We start from the raw sequence: 16795 nt of genomic DNA, 5'->3' as shown, positions 1-16795 counted from the left end.
GCTGCAGCATGCCCTCTCAGATCCCAGACTGAAGGCACCTAGGCTAGCCTACCACATCTGCAGTTGACGCACTGCTTTCTTCTAAGCTGAATGGAATAGAATTACCCAGAGGACCTCTGTAAAAGCAAGGAAGTAGTCCTGCCCCAGGTCTTCTGCTGGCTGTGAAGAGAGGAAGGATATTTTCTGTTGTTTTACTGTTCCCCAGGACCATTTCTTTTTCCTTCTTTGTAAATATGTTAGTACTTGCATCTGCTCATTTTTCCCAGGCTGCAGCAATGAGAAAGAGTAATAGCTTTTTTGAAATCCTATACTATTCTGAATGGAAGTAGAGAAGCTTAAAAAACAAACAGCAACAACAACCAAATAACCCAGCTCCCCCCAGCATTAATTTCTCTGCTGCTCTTTCAAAAAAAATCTGTGAGCAGAGGTAGCTAGATGAACCTGTAGGTAAGATGAAACTTCCTCAACTACTCAACTTCCACTGTTTGGTGGAAGGTTCTTCGCAATCATGGGAATAGACATTTCCTTTGAGGTTCTATCAACCGAATGCCAGTGTTTGCTTATCCATGAGATTTGGAATAAGGAGCAGTAGGCAAATGGATTTTGTTTTTGTTTTTTTTATGCTTTGTTGGCACACAGTGTTAAGTTCTTTTTTTTTTGAAGATAGATAAATAGAACAAAATTTGTATCTTATAAATTAAGTACAGTGTCTGGTCTTTTAAATGTTCCAAGAAATAATGCTATAATAAAAGAAAAAACATATATACATTTCTAGTATTCTAGTACAAAAAACATCCCCACAGCAAATAATACAACAGAAGTTCTGTAAGGTTTCAGTCTTTCATGCTTAGTTATTATAATGTGCAAGGTCTTCCATTGTAATTTGATTTTGCAAGCATCTAAGCATGAAGTATGTGGTTTTGTATTAAAGTTTCTTTGACATAGATATTTTTACAGGTTACAAGAATTTTCTTTAGACATAATAAAGTTAGAGCTGTGAAGCTATCTTTTTTTTTTTTCTTGGTCCCCTCCTTGACCCACAAGGAACTCTTAACCCTTGCTTTATTTTTTGCTTGATTTTTTAAATGTATTTTAATATATTTTTTGATATTTAATTATTTGATTTTGCACATTGGGCTTGTATGGTCTCTTTAAGTTGATGATTTTGTTTCTCCAGCTGTTCCTAAATAGCCATTGTGCTGAACAAGCACTTATTTCAGTATGTCCTTGATAAAATTAATGAAAGCATCTGTAGAAGCAGCAACAGCAGCTGCAGTGCCTTATGGAAGCCAACTTCTGCTTAACGTTATGATAAAAGAAATAGTTTTGTACTTGTGCTGGAAGCTAATGCTGGCTTCTAACATAAAAAAAGAGTTGCACCTGCCACAGCTAGACCAAGCTCTGAGGCTTGCTGATTACATGTTCTTGTTAGTGTCATTGTTATTGGTAAAATGGAAGTGATGTCATCCTTATCAACCCCCCCCCCCCCCCAGCACCCTGCAGGGTGACAAATAATTTGCCCACTGCTGTTTATCAGCATGGGCCGTGTTTTAGAAGTGAAGAGAGTGCTGAATTTTCACAGTTGAATGCTGTACAACTGCAGAGGTGTATGAAAATGAAAGGGATTGATACTTGTAATCAGTGCGCATAGTAATGGCTAAGGTGTAATGAAACATAAGTGCACATTTAGGGTAATTATATTGCTACCAGGTGGGGCCCCGGGGCTTTGCATGTATAGAAACTGCTTGACGTGGCGGATATGCAGCAAGAAGTACTGCAGCACCATCTGCTACTTTCTCATTTTCTCATTAATTCTTCTATCCCCTAAGCCTGGCCTGCACTGACTTTGAACAGCACTTCGTCTGTTCATTAGCTTCTCTCCTGTTAGTTGGGTATAGACCCAAACAGGGGAGTTGATGTGATGCAATACAGCATCTATTGTAAGTAGAATATATTAGTACACCCTTTTTATAGAGCACCAAGATATATTTTGCTTTTTCAGTTTAATTTTCTTTCCAAATGGCTCGTGGTAAAATCTATTCTCACTATATTTTAAGGCAATAATTAATATTTTAAGTTTTTCTTTGCATTTATTGGCTGTATATATTTATCTCTTAAATGGGTTATGAAAAACAGCAAGAATTCCCCCAGACGAGCCCAATCTGGAAATCTGTAGGCCTTAAAACACTAATGTTTCTTCTGAATATGTAACGCGAATACATAGTTGGTAATTGAAAACGCTACAAAAGTACCTTTTGCTCCTCGGAATCATCTTGTAAGCTAAAAAAAGAAAATGGCATATTGAGTCATTCATTTATGATAATTAGCATGGGAAGTGGAAATGCGTGTTTTCAGATTTCAAAAGGAATAGGAGGCTGGTGCCTCCAGTGACCCTATTTGCACCAGCACACCAACTGCCCCTATGGTGATGGATTTCCTGCACATGTACAGTTTGGTTAGGCATCCCATGTAGATTTTAATGCATCTCAGATGCCTTGCTCACCTGCACTTGTTGATGGCTAATCTGTGCATGTGCATTTGCTTTTGGTCTAAGACTTTACTGCAAGAAGGAGTCTTTTCAAAGCAGTTTCTGGACAGATGGCCATAGTGAGATTGTATTATGGTGAAATATGTTGAAATTTTTATAGCTTTTGTGTTATAATGTATCTTTTATACATCTTTGACATTTTTATTAATCTCAACTTTCCCCCAGAGAATGCAGTTCAGTGTATAATTTGCACTGTTATCTAATTAAGAAAAGATGATTGCTGAATTTGACATTTTGGAGGGGAGGGATTGTGTGCGTCAGGATCAGACTCATACTTTGTGTAACTGCGTTGAACTCAGAGGAGTAACGCCTAGGAGAATTGGCACCAAAGTTTACTAAAGCAGACAAGTTTTAATTCAGGCATGTCATGCTATAGGAGTTCAAAAAATTTTCTTGTGAGGTTTATCTTGGTATAAAAAGAGTGATTTATGTCTGAAGTGGCTCCTGGTAGCTTTTTAATATCCGTTACCTAACAAACCCACATCTTGGAAGTTAATGCTGATTTACAGGGGTAAACACACAAAATCCATTAATTTTTAAGCTGGCTATTTTAGTGAGAGAAATGATAGAAATTTAAAAAATGGATGTGTGTGCAAGTGGGATGATAACTTGTCCTGCATATATTGAGAACGTAAAAGTTTAAGCACTGTAAACTTGGAATGAAAATATTATTTATGGGTGGCAAAGCCATGCAATTTTATCAGCTTTGACAAAAGCCAGTCAATTCTGAAAATTATCAAGACCAGAGAATGATCCATTTTTTAGAATGAAATTGGTGACAATCTTTTATCAGAGGAATGTGTGATTATTTCCTGGCCAATGGATGAGTTACCTCTGTGACTGTACTCTGAGAAGTTACCTCTGAGAAGCTGTGCAACTTTTAGATGTACTTCTCTTGATATACTTGAAATAGTTCTTTTGATGGAATACCAGAGTATTGTGTTTGTCCCATTGAGGTGGAGAGTTTCAAGACACTGAAGGAAAGGAATGGACTTTTGCTGCTGTTTTTGTTGTTGTTTCCACCAGATATGTTCCTTTCTGTGTCTCTGGGTATGTTGTCCAGATGAATCAAAAGCCCTTCGCAAGATTGTGTTTCTTTCTCTGAGAGCGATCAGGACACAGATACCCTGTTTCTATGGTTTGATCTTTTAGATGGGTTTTGGAGCTGGTGATACTGTAATGTGCAAGTGCACACTGGATATTCTTATCAAAACTCTGGAGTCTGTTTACCAGTGTAGCTTATGCGTATGGTAACTCTAACCCTATAAGGTACCCTTCAAGAAGTAAATTTTAATGTCTGAAGTGGACTCAGTGCTCATTTAGCTTTTCCTTCTCCTTTCTGGCTGGTATACACCTAGTGAGAAAGACAAAGTGCATCCTGTTTAGGAATTGCAACTTAGAAATTATATCTTTATGGAGCCTAGGAGCAGTGCTTCTGGTACTGAACAAAACCAAAGGGATGTAATCCTGTGACTGTGCCTTTGACATATTTTGTCATTAGGAGAGACAGCAGATTTCCTGTAGATGTCATTCTTACGTGCTGGGCTCTCTTCTGCCAGCATATGTTCCAGTACGTATTCCATTGTATGATATCTACATAATACCTATCAACAGCTCTAGGCTTTCCCTGATCTAAAATGCTCTCCCTGAGCATACTAAAATACGTTAAGCAATTCTTGATAATCACTTGATAACTCTTGATACAGAATCTTCTGGCTGAAATGAAGCTGTCATATGTGCAGCGTGCAATTCTAAGAGCATTATCTTATTTTGCCCATGTTCCTATGGAGACCTAACCATCACATTAGGTCCATCAAGTATAGCTCCAGAGGCTGGGGGTGGGGAGTGTTTTTTTTTTTTTTTTGCTTTTTAAAATCTAATCAGATAAAATGAAAAAGAAAAAGTAAAAAGGTTTTCTAGTAAAGTACTTATTAGTAGGTCAAAAAAATTGTGTTTCTGACCAAAATGGAAAGTTCAGTTTTATTCTAAAAAATTTGGACAGAGGGGAAAAATATAGTAGCACACTTGCCTCATACAAGACTCTAGCTTGCAAGATTTCAATATTTGTTTTGTTTGCTTTTTAAGCACAATTTATGCCTCTGTCTCAGTTCTCTCTGACGTACTTGCCTAGACAAGCACATACCCCTTTCTTGAAGTGTGTGGGGGGGGGGGGAAACCTGCTTGTTTTGTCCTTGCAGGCATAAGCCTCTGGTATTGTTCCTGTTGGCCTTTTCTTTGCTTGTGATATGAGGTGCAGCTGTCAGTAGTAATGGAACTTCTAAGTCAAATGAAAGCAGCAGCTCTCAGACTCCAGAGATCTCTCTTCCGGTTCTACATCCTCCAAAATATACATGCTGTACTCTTAACGATCAAGGTGAATCTTTTAATTTTATAACAGCTGATGAAAGAGCAAAAAAAAAACCTAAAAAACAAAACAAGAAAGACTCGACCAATTCTGGACAAACTTCTGTTTTGAACCATGGTGGCTTCCAGTTGTATTATTTGTATTCTTAGGACAAAACCAGCAGTTGTATTGAAAGCTTTGAATGTTAAAAATTAACATGCATACAGCAAAAGAAAAGGAGATATGTTTTTACGTAGAATCTATATATTATTACAAGTGAAATAGACCTTTCTATTCAATTTCCTTGTGTGAATAATGGATTGCTTTCCATAAATATGTGGTACTATTAGGAGAAGATTAGAAAAATTTGTTTATCTGATGATACATTTACATTTTGCTGTTCTCAATAGAATAATTACATAAATAGTACTCGCCACAGCTCATGAAATGGTCTGACAATAACAAATAAAACCTTTGTAATCCATTTTAGAGGAGAGAGAGACGTACTTACAAAAGTGACTTTAATTCTGAAGTGTAGGACTCTTGAGTTTCGAGCTAGACACAAAATGAACAGGATGAACTGTTGTGATGTGTTGTTCTCCAAGTCTGCTGTCGGGAGCAACAGTCTTTGTCAGTAAAAGGTGAGAGGTTATGATGTGCTTGCCAAATTAGTGGGAGGCAAGATGGGAGTGGGAGCAGGGCAGGGAATGGTCAATGCAAAGTGCATCACGAAGACGGAACATGCTGAATTGCTGGAGCCCTTGAACAGTACATGAACTTCTATTCAGTGTTTTTGTTTTGTAATTCAGTACTGAAATGTTTGGTATTTTGGCAGGAAAGGAAGGTTAGATCTTATGTCTGCCTGTTGAACTGGATCTTAGCTATATGAAAAGTGTATTTTCTTAATTCAGAGTAAAACAGTGCTCTTTTAATTGTGAGTTGTTGTGTTTATACTGAATTGCTTTCACTGCTTTTGTTGAATACATTTTATAACAGGAGAGGTGAAAACTCTATGCTAGAATAGTTATAAAACTTGGTTCCGTTGTCTCCTCACACTTTTTGGAATGAGCATTTTCAAATTCTTCTATTTCTGTTCTAACTTTTTTCTTAATATCCTTAACTTGATACTTGTCATGACATCAAACCTGCCTCTAGTACTTTAGATCAACAGGACATTTTAAAAAATGATGCTAGCAAACAATTTTAATAGTAGATTTTAATCCACAGCTCTCAAATTATTTCACTTAAAGGTAACATGCTAGAATTGCTTGTGGATGAGGCTATATTAATTCATTAATTCTGAGCGTGTTCTATGTGAATATAATGTAATTAGTTGAGATGAAGTAGTTAATATATGAAGCACTGAGGATGAGAGATTTTAAACCAGAAGAGGGCAGCAATGCTATAAAAAAATAATTTTTGCTGGATTATCTTCCCTTTTCCATTTTGCCAGTAAGTCACATGCATCTGCTCTGCTAATTTCCTGGACAGACTTTAAGATAAGTAGCATGAAAAAAGTCTGTTAATACCATTGCACTGGTTATTATTTCAGTAATATTTCTTTGAACAGCTTCTTCCTGCCAAAAGTTATTAACTTGAAGAAGCACATGTAGAGGACCTGCACATTTTTTTCTTTAGGTGTATTTCTAACATGAAAATTAATTTTATGGTGTTATGGTGATTTCTGTTTTTACTGTGTCTATCCTTAGGTGATTCCTAATAAAATCTTTTGTTTCTTAGTTGTCCCTATCACATTTATTCTAGGGAGTAGCAAGTTGGATACTCTTTCATTTGTATGTTGTAAGCAGTAAGTTATGCTGGGCAAATACATGGTGTTGTATTTTAACAACCATACTGTCATCAATGTATGACTTCAGAAACACTAGCATGTTGTACAAATGTACCAGAGGATATAAATTAGTATTAAAAACTTGCATATGAACTGTAGTGGGGACCATATGAAATCTGAGGTAGTCCCTAAATATGAAGGATTGAAATTTAGTTGATTCTTTTTGATGATGCATCAGTTGTAGGGGGAAAAAAAAACCACAAATGGTGCGTCTCCTCTTTGGAGGGTGTTCTAACAGGCAGCCTAAGGGGAGAAGAGCGATTTTGCTGTATTCTCCATACATACAGGAAAGTAGGTCTACTGAACAAGGTAATGCTCCACATACTCCTATTATAGAACAGAGCTACTCCTTGGCACTCAAAAGTGCTGATATAATTCTATAAGTGAGGGGGAGGGCAGACAGACAAACAAGTTTGCACTGCTTATTTTGGTGCTGAGGCAACATCTGAAGAATAACTGGAGCTATTTTTATGGTGTTAGTTAAGTGTGGGTATTGAGAGTTCTCTTGTGGGAATGTAAGGTTTGAACCTTCTTTTTTCCCAGTGCTATTCAGACAGGAAAGAAATAGCAAAAAACTGTTCAAGGGTCCACACTGTTTTGTAGTCTGAGAGGAAAAAACCCCAAATGTTCACATGCTACAAAAGAATTGAAATACAGAGAGGGTGTTGCTTCACCGTCTGGGAAAGAATTAGCATTTCATTTATATTAGCTGCTTCTGTTCTGGTTTTAGAAGCTGACTCACTGTCTGAACGCACTAGAGGGCTTCTCCTAATACGTTGATTTAAAACTAGTCTGTATCCTGATTAGTATGCTTCATGGTTTCCTGAATATGGTGCGCAATGCAGATTAACATGACACTGTTAAATATCACGATACATCCTGGTTGCTCTTGGGCATGCCCACTGGATAAAGAAGTAAAAACCTTTACTCATAAAGTAGAGCCTGCGCCTGTTTGGGTATATATAGTTATCTATGCTGCTTGCTGGCTAGACGGGCCTTGAGACGTTTTGTCAGTCTTGACTAAGACGTGACTAAGGGGAAGTTTACAAATCAAGAAATCTTTAAATATGTTAAGATGACGGTATTGTTTAAGAGTGCCTGAGGTATATTAGTTACATTACAGTTGTTCTCATGATTACTTATGGGAAATTTCTAGTCCTGGTTTTCCAGTGTGTTCAAGGCTTTAAAATGCAGAAATAGGTGTTGGTATCACACACAAGCTCCTCCCAATGGACAGTTCCCACCCCCAACCCAACTACCCGCTAAAAATGAGATTACTTAACATTAACCGTAATGTATGCATAGTCAGACAAACTGGGCACAAATACAAGGAACTATTGAGTGGCTACAGTCTCATCTATTACCATGTGCCACAGGCATGAATTCTTTTGGAAGGACATATCCATAGGTGTATCTTACAGCTTTTAATGAAATCCTTCAAAATCCCAGCAAGACTCAAATAAATGTTTCTCCTGTTCTCTGAATGTTGCTTTTCCGCAGAAAATATAGTGTTTTTTGTTCTGCACCAAAAGGTGCATGTTAGAATCCTTGCCAATAAACCAAATGATTCTGGAATGCAAGATAATGCAAGTAGGCGTCATCTAATTCCATAGACTTCAGTTTTAAAGATATATTTATTTGACTTTAGATATGGAATTGAACAGCTTTTACTTGATGTTCGTAAGTCCATATCCTTCAGAGTTTTTTAAGCTTTTAGGCAAACTTGACAGAAAATTGCCAAGAAAACAGGATTTAAAATACCTTGGGAATTTTTTTCCATCGTTTCATTAAAGAAAAAAAAAAGAAAGAAAGAAAGGAAAGGAAAGAAGAATACACTTCCTAGCTTCATTTGGTATAATATACGCTCAAGGTAACTAGCCAGAATGTGCAGGACTTAAGAGTTAAAGGCTGACTATTTAGGAATGTAGTCTCCTTATTTAGACACCTAAATTAGATGCTTAAAATCAGTGTGAGTATATCTTCTTCCCCAAAGCAGTCAGAACATTCTCTAGCTTAGTTTACATTTGAAAATACATGTAATTTTTTTTTATTTTTGTAGCATCCAGCGAAAAGTCAAATAACACCTGAGCTGGTGCTGTGTTTTCTTATGTGGAACTTGGAAGGATTTTCTTCATGAAGGTCTTTCTGTGCTGGAATTTTTCATCTTCCCTTGGTATAGCAGGTGTCTTAGCTTTTTACCTTCAGTGCAGGTTGCAAAGCCTATTAGGTTTTTTTAGTCAGGAGAAGTATCTAGTAGGACAAAAAAAGAAAGAACAAAACCTGAAAACAAAAACTAAAGCCAGAAATATAAATTACACTCAATTCGATATTATTAAGTGGGAGGAGAGGTTTAGTGAGGGACTATGTTTCTCTAAATTGCATTTGATATGGTGTTAAGCAAAGCCTAGATGTTACTGCTTGTGAAATAAATACATAAATAAGATACATAAACACAAACCTAATTTACATAACCCTGTTTCTAGAAATCTACTGTTTCTAGTTGTTTACTGAATGAAATATTCAGGTTTAATTGTAAGATGACTTCTGATTTTTTTTCAAATATTAAATGTTCAGTATTTCGTAGTTTGGATATCAAATATTGCTGAATATTTTGATCATCTTTTCTTGTTCCCACTATAGGCATGGATAAATTTCATTGTATTACTTAAAGCGCTCTGTGGCAAACATAATTTGAGCTTAGTTTGATTAGAATGTGCCCCATCAGCTGATCTTGGTTACTTAGTCATTTACAATTGTTAATGTAATTATAGCTGTATTGCATCAATTACGTATTACATAAATGCTGAGTGTTATATGCAATACTTAAAATAGTTGACTTGCTAATTTTATATTATTACTAATTGCACTGATTGGACTAAGCTATATTCTTGAAATACGTAGGTGTCATTTTTAACACCATGCTGTAAAAGCTGTCTGTCCTTGTGTTCTGAGTGTGTTTATATAGGACCTGATTAGTAGCCTATTAACAGTGGAAGTTTTTCTGTGTGCTGAAGTGAGGCTTATTTAATTTAGTTTTTCCACAGTAGTCTTTTGCTTCCATGTGCTTTTCTCTTATTTCTTTTTACGTTTTTTTCCAAATATGAATTTTGTAATATATTTGTGTCTTTTAGGTCAAGGGACTAACTGAAATTCATCCAGTTTATAATTAAAATAACTGAGAATTTGGCTACATGCACTTCAGGATGGGCTGGGTTTACAGTCTTTGTCTTAACCACTTTTCCCCGGTGTCTTTCAGGTGACACGTACTACATAACCTCCAGATGTTAACAGTTATTGCTCCCCATCCCTGCTTAAAACTCACAGATAGTCCTGGCACTGTATGGGGTTTGCGGGATTTTTGTTTTGTGTTTAGTTTGTAGCTCTTTTGCTTTAAGGCAGCAGCATTTTTTTGGACCGCTCATATGATGGTAGTGGGCGATACTAGACCAAAGGATCTTGGCTTCTGTTTCTTAATGTGGGCAAACTTGCTCTGTGGTTCCCCTGCAGAAAAACAGAGGGCTTCGTTCACTTATCTGCACAAGAAATAAGCTCATATACTTTAAACAAACAAACAAAAAACCGCAATGAGATACATTTGAAATTAGTTCATTAAATGACATACATACATGAAAACATCATCCATGTAAGCCATATGAAGAGAGCTGTGGCCTTTTTCTCTCTCTCTGCCCAGCTCTTGCTGTCTTGTTGCCGGTCTGCCTAGCGTTCAGGCTTGGTCATTCGTTTGCCCGTTTTCTTCCTGCTGGCTCCTCCCTTCCTGCACACTTCTGTTTTACCTCTGAAAGGACGAAAAGATTACGAGCAGTATACATCAAGGACTTTTTATCATGGCTGTCTGGAAAAAGTGGCTCTGAAGTAGTATTACCAGTAGTACTCAGCGTAAGAATAAGTGTGTGGGGCACCAGCGCGTCAAAGGGGGGCCCTGAAGCGAGCAAAACTGAACGGTGGTGGTGAGAGACGGGTTTGGCTTTGAACGAGGGGGTGGGTACCATCGCCAGCCTTCTGATTGCTGGCACCTAAATTATTTTTTCTCTGAGGACGTGTTCCCAAAATGGTGCACTTTGGGTGCAGTAAAGCCACAAGCCTTCTGTGCTTTTTACTTTAGAGTCAAAGGAAATCCCTGAGCACCTGCAGTTCCTGTGTGTTTTTGTTGTTGTTGTTGTTGTTTTTTTAAACCAGGACGAGTCCACCTAAGCATGTTGCCGAGAGGGCCGCTGCGGCAGGTCCCTGCCAGCGCCAGGGCGAAGCGGGGCAGCTGCCCTGCCAGGCGTGGCCGGGCTGCGGGAGCCCTCGCGTGGAAGGCGCCTCGCTCCCCACCCGAAATCCCACCGTGGCGGTCGGCGGAGCTGACCACCACCTTGGGTGGACCGAGCTGGTCTGCTCCGCCTGCCCCGCGCATCACCTTCTGCCTGTTGCTCCTCAGGCCCGCTGGGGCTCACGGCTCTAATGACATAACATTGGCAAAGCGAGGCGGAGGGCAAGGCAAGGGCAGGCGGGTGCCATCCCCTCCGCCTGCCCCGAGCATCTGCCGCGGTGCCGGGCGGGCGCGGAGAGGCGGCACGGCCTGGCCCGGCTGCCCGAGCAGGGCTCGGGGCGGCAGGTGCACGGCTGCTGCCGCCTTTTGTCCTGCACCTGCTGCACCTCAGGTAAGTATAAACAGCTGTCGCACGTAAACTGGGATTATCCGGTAGGTGGGCCTGGACTGGGCCCAAGTACGTGCCTTTTTTTTTTTTTTTCCTTCCTTGTCTCTCTCTCCCTTTTTTTTTTTTTTTTTTCCTTTTGCGTGCAGCTTGGGTTTAATAGCTGTTTTACAGCGGAGTTGGCAGCGCGGGCCGGCAGAGGAGGGGAGGGGTGCCTGGGGAGCAGCGCAGGCGACGCAGGCTCCGGCCGGCCGTTTGGGCAGCGATACGTGCGCTACGACTTAAACCTGGAGCCCGCACGTTTCGAAGGGTTGCTAGGCATTTTGCTTGCTCTGCGGTAGCTGGAAGTTGCACCACGTTTAAGTTTTCAGATAAGCAGACAGCACGTTGTTTAACTTAGAAAACATTAACTTCTTTGTGTAGCATGTGGCAGTGCAGCAATAGGCCGAAGGATAAAGAGAATAGAATTGAAATTAATACTGCTTTACTGCTTTAATAAAGGCCTGTGATCGCTATGTTATCAATACTGAATTATGGAAAGTGACTTCCTTGCTGTTACCATCCTTTTTGAAGCAGAAGTACATTAATGATAAATATTTACGGTGGAAAATTTAAGATATAAATACATCATTGCAGTATGTGTACTAAGTATAGGAAATACCGCTGTAGGTCAGTACCATGGCATAGTAAATGTTTACTTTTAAAGGGCGCCCTCTTTCTGTAATTTTTTTTTAAAGGCATAGTTGTGTACAAAATGTTTATATATAAATAGTAGTGTTTAGGGAAGAGTCAAGTGAAGGGAGCAAATATACCACAGAAGAACTCATTATGCTTCAGCTTCCTGATTTTCTTTCTTTTTTTAATCACTGTGACTCTAGTTTTTTAGGCATGATTAATATGATGAAGAAGCTGTAACTGTAGTTAGCTATAGGAACCCCAGATGAGAGTCAAAACATAATGTCTCTTTCTTCTGTAAATTAAGAATTTTAAAGCAGCCAACAGTGAGCGGCCTGGATTTCTAAATCTGCGGAGTGTCTTTGTTAGGCACTCCTCGACTACGAGCAAAATCTGAGAGAAACAGTAATTCTGGGTAGTGTCCATGCTAGCAACAGATTCAAGTAAAAACCTAGGCACATCAGAGCAGTAATCTGGAAAACCACAGTACTACCCTGAAATTTGAAACAGAAGTCCTTGAAAGTGGAGTACGGACATATCAAAACGTTACCACTGTTGAAATGTGGTTGGAACTTGCTGACAATCGGGTTGGATCTCACAGTATCCGTTGAACAGCCTAACAGGCGGGAAAGGAGAATGAAGTTATTACTGTCAAAGTTGACGGTCTTATTTGTAGGCATATTGGAAATAGATCTGAACAATCAGTGTGTAGTAAAAATGTTTTAGGGTCTCGAAGAGATTCAAGTAGATGAAAGAAACAGCTGCTTTTACACTGATTTTTTTTTTTTTAGACTAGGAAACAGCCATGATGGAGAGGGAGTCCCAAGAGAACCTGATAAAAAGTGAAAGGGAAGATTACGGAAGTTAAAATTTCCATTTGGGCTTACTTAGTCTGAATACAAAATGGAGGAGGAACTGGTTGAAGTTAAAAATTGATTTTTTATGAGCATAAAGGCAGGTGCACAGAGTGCATGCCCAGACTGGACATAGTGTATGAGAAAAAAGGTAATGTGTATTTTTTTTTTTTTGATACAAAGAAGCTACATATATGCAGACACAAAAAATGTTTCATTTACAAAGAGTAAAATATTAATCACAGATATTTTTAAGGTAGTTAATAATTGCTTCTTAAGAAAATCATTTCACAGTTTTAAAAAAAAAAAAAAAAAAAAAAGAAGAAAGCAAGCCTGATATTCCTGAGGTGTATCAGAATAGTAGTTGGAGACTGGCATGTCTTCTTTAGTGTGGATTCAGGATGACAAGAGGCAGTAACACAGACTTGTCCTGGTGCTCTCTTATCCTTCACTCTCCCTGGAAAGGCGGTATTGGAAAGGACAGAGGGTAGTTCAGTCTGCTGTCCTATTCAGTTCTTGGTGTATCTGCTGAAACTGCTGTCCCAGTGTCAGATCGTTTGCTTGCATTAATCAGCAGAGCTATGCTGCCTTTTACACTCGCTGAGGATCTGGTTATAGATTCCCAATTAATGCCTTATTCAGTATCATAAAGTTCTAGTATTCAGAAGACTGTGAAATACTATTAAAAGCATAGTCCTCTCCTTTAAACTTTCTTTCCCATTTACATGTAAAAGGAAAAAGCACTGAAGTTAATAAACTTCACTCACTTCAGTTACGATTTTGTTTCAGATTTTCTGCTTAAGGGATAGCTCTTATACTCAGCCCAGCATGTTGTTTTCGCTGGGCTTCCTTTTTCAATGGAAAACGTTCATTTTCCTGTTTGCGAAGGAATAGACTTTGGCTCTGGGTTTGTTTCTTCAGAACAAACTGGAATAAGAAGTTCTGTAATAATGGATGTTTTGCACATGCAGAATATAGTAACGAGAAAGCATTGGCAATGTATGGGAGCAGAAACATCTCAAATGATGGTAATCACACTTCATTGCATCCCATTTTATATGTATGAATGGCCTTAAAGACTAGAATAAATTTTAGGGAACTCCCTGTGGTAAATGCAGTCTCCAGGTTTAATGTGATCAGGGTTGTGGTTTGCTCACCGTTGCCTTGTCTTTTATTGTGTCCTGTGGCTTTAAAAAATGTAGGAAAAAAAAGCCATGGAAGTGTAATACGTTCAAGCACTTGCAGGTGCAATAAATACATGTGATGCCAAAACCAAGTACCTTGTATATTTGAGAGGAAGACGGTTGCTTTCAAATAGAGTAGTAAGACTGATTATGGTGCCATGTGCTTACTTGAATCGTTTCTTTTCAAGCATCTGCTCCCTTAGTGAAAATGTATTTTTGAACACCTGCGGAGCACAATTATTTCCCACTTCCTTCCCGTATAATGGAGTTGTATTTGCTAATGGTTCAGAATCCAGCACACCCCTAGGGAGAAGGGGAAGGCACGTTTTGTTTTTATCACTGTGAGCAGTGCTGTGTCAAGGAGCGTACTGTGATAATCTCCCTGTGCAAATGCTAAAACTCATTGCGAGGTGTTTGTTGGGGGTAGCTACGGGGCTTAGCATCTAAAACAATCCATTTGTAGGTGTAAATTTGTTTTATCCAAACTTTAAAATGTACTAAGCTACTTGAGGATCATGCACACGGTCTAATATGAGACACACTGAATTTCATTGTATTGAATGGCTCATATAGCCTAAAAAATGAAGAAATAAATAATAATAAGCCCTCTGGTAGGAAGAAAAGGATGTACCTACAGTTGAATACCATAACTACTGAAAAGGATACAAGTAGTCAGTTCTTTTCCTTTTTGTCTTAAACTGCAGCCATTTAAACAGATTTTTGCTGCTCATAAGATAAGTTGTGAATAAATCAGTGACTGGTGTAGGTCAGGTGGCTTTTGATAGATTTCTTTTTTTTGTTGTTTTTCCTTTTTTTTTTCTTTTTGTCCAGGCCACTGAATTTGGAGAATGTTTCCTTTTTGTTATCTTTGGGTTTAAGATTTTTTTAATTGTGATTTTTTTCAGTATTTGCAGACTCTTTCTGATAGTATATAATTTGCCACTATTGCAGGTGATCTAATACAGGCCTTTTTATTGTAGTGACATGTATATACCAATGGAAAGATTCTTCGCCTTGTAATTTTTCGTAATGACTGATGAATGTAATGAAAGCAGCTTCAGTTCACAGAAACAGTTTTTAGTGCTTCTTTACCAAAAGATACTGCTGTTTACCTTGCTTAAAAAGTCCTAATAACAAAAATGAGATATTTTGATTTTGCATAACAAGTTTCATACTTTCACCTTAAAGCTGTTTTAAAGGCATTTAAAGCTAAAATAATGTTTATCCAACCATTTTTTTCCAAGTTTTCATATTGGAAGGTATTTATTAAAAATATTTACTTGCACCTGATGTTTTTGGACAAGAGAACCAAGAAACTATAGAAGAAAATAGCCTGTAGGGCTTATGTTCATCATCTGTTTTTTATCATAGGGTAGTCTTTATAGTGGCTAATAGTTTTTCAGTGTACGATTTTGAATCTCCAGAGATAGTATGTCTTCACCTGCCTTTTAAAGATTTTATTGCATCTTTTGAACTACTGATGTTGTAGTACTTCTCAATCCAATGTTCACCTCATTAAAAAAAAATAAAAAAATTGTCCACATATTTGGGTACACCAAACACATAAGAAAGATGGTAAGCTTATAGAAAGACATAATATTTAGAAATGTTGAAAAAGTTAACTGGCTTATTAAATTCTAATGAATTCAGTGTTTTAAAAAATAACTTGTTTTAAAAATGTACAAGCATAATTTTGATCAAACAGGAGAAACAGCAAGAAAAAACTTCAGCTTCAGAAGAGCAAAAATATAAAGCACAAATTATTGTTGAAGACTTCAGTCCTGGGTGATCCTCCTAGGTGTTTCTAATGCTACTGTGGTTATTGGACTAAATCAGAATTTTATGATGATTACCCTGAAATACCAGGACAACTGCAGTTAATACAAGACCAAGCATTAGACAAATGCAGTGTAAATAAAATGTAGTCTTAGTTTAATCTTTCTTTTTCTGTAATGAGTTTTTACAGCTGTAACTAAGCTAGTAATGTACATAGAGCAATTTTCTTGGTTGTTCTTTATAAACATATTAGCTTTACAACTATGAGCAGGCTAGAACCCAATATGCTGTGGCATAGAGAAGGGCCTCAGATACAGGATTCAGACTGTCCCATTGCAGATAAAGCTAAATTGAATCATCTTGCATTTGCCTTGAACTGAATTCTCACAACTGAACATTACATCTCATGTGGTAACTCAGTTGTGTATCCGAGTCCTGAAAGAGCAAATATACTTTTGATTGTGTTTGCAGAGATACTGCTTCGATAAATTAGGTTCCTTGCTTTGTTTTTTGTTCCTTGGCAGTTTTCTTTAAAATCATTTCTGTAGAAAGCATATATTGATGATAATTTATAAACTCTTAGAATCTCAAGTTTCAGTGCTTATGGCATTTAATACTATCCGTAATTCATGTCAAGAATTGTCTGAAATGTTTTATATAAGCATAGTCTATTCCCTTTTGGTTCAAAATATTAAAATCTTGATTTCTGAGAAATAGCTACAATTATGATAGGAATATACAGAACTGATGACAGAAGTGTTATATCTTTCACGACAATGAACTGCTTCGGGGATCTATGACTGCTTTTTGCAGGAGTGCTTATTTTCCTCTGTCCCAGATTCCGCTAGGTAGGAAACAATTTTAGGAATATACCCGTTCATTTGCTTCTTTTTGTGCCAACTGTCTT

The 16795-nt window shown here is 37.9% G+C and overlaps 1 protein-coding gene and 1 long non-coding RNA gene across 9 annotated transcripts in view; one reads left to right on the top strand and one right to left on the bottom strand.

The window, feature by feature from the left end:
* The window catches only part of CDKAL1 (CDK5 regulatory subunit associated protein 1 like 1), a 563996-nt gene that overhangs the window by 221674 nt on the left and 325527 nt on the right, over positions 1–16795 (top strand). The window lies entirely within an intron of this gene.
* LOC138066188 (uncharacterized) lies at positions 8366–10534 on the bottom strand. Its single transcript, XR_011139430.1, has 3 exons — positions 10368–10534; positions 10064–10242; positions 8366–8991 (listed from the first exon to the last, which is right to left on the bottom strand). It is a non-coding gene; the product is annotated as an uncharacterized lncRNA (long non-coding RNA).

The sequence above is a fragment of the Struthio camelus genome, chromosome 2 (genome assembly GCF_040807025.1).
Source record: "Struthio camelus isolate bStrCam1 chromosome 2, bStrCam1.hap1, whole genome shotgun sequence".
NCBI classification, from domain to species: domain Eukaryota; kingdom Metazoa; phylum Chordata; class Aves; order Struthioniformes; family Struthionidae; genus Struthio; species Struthio camelus.
Note: the sequence above shows the minus strand (reverse complement) of the source record. Positions and strands in the feature narration are given on the sequence as shown.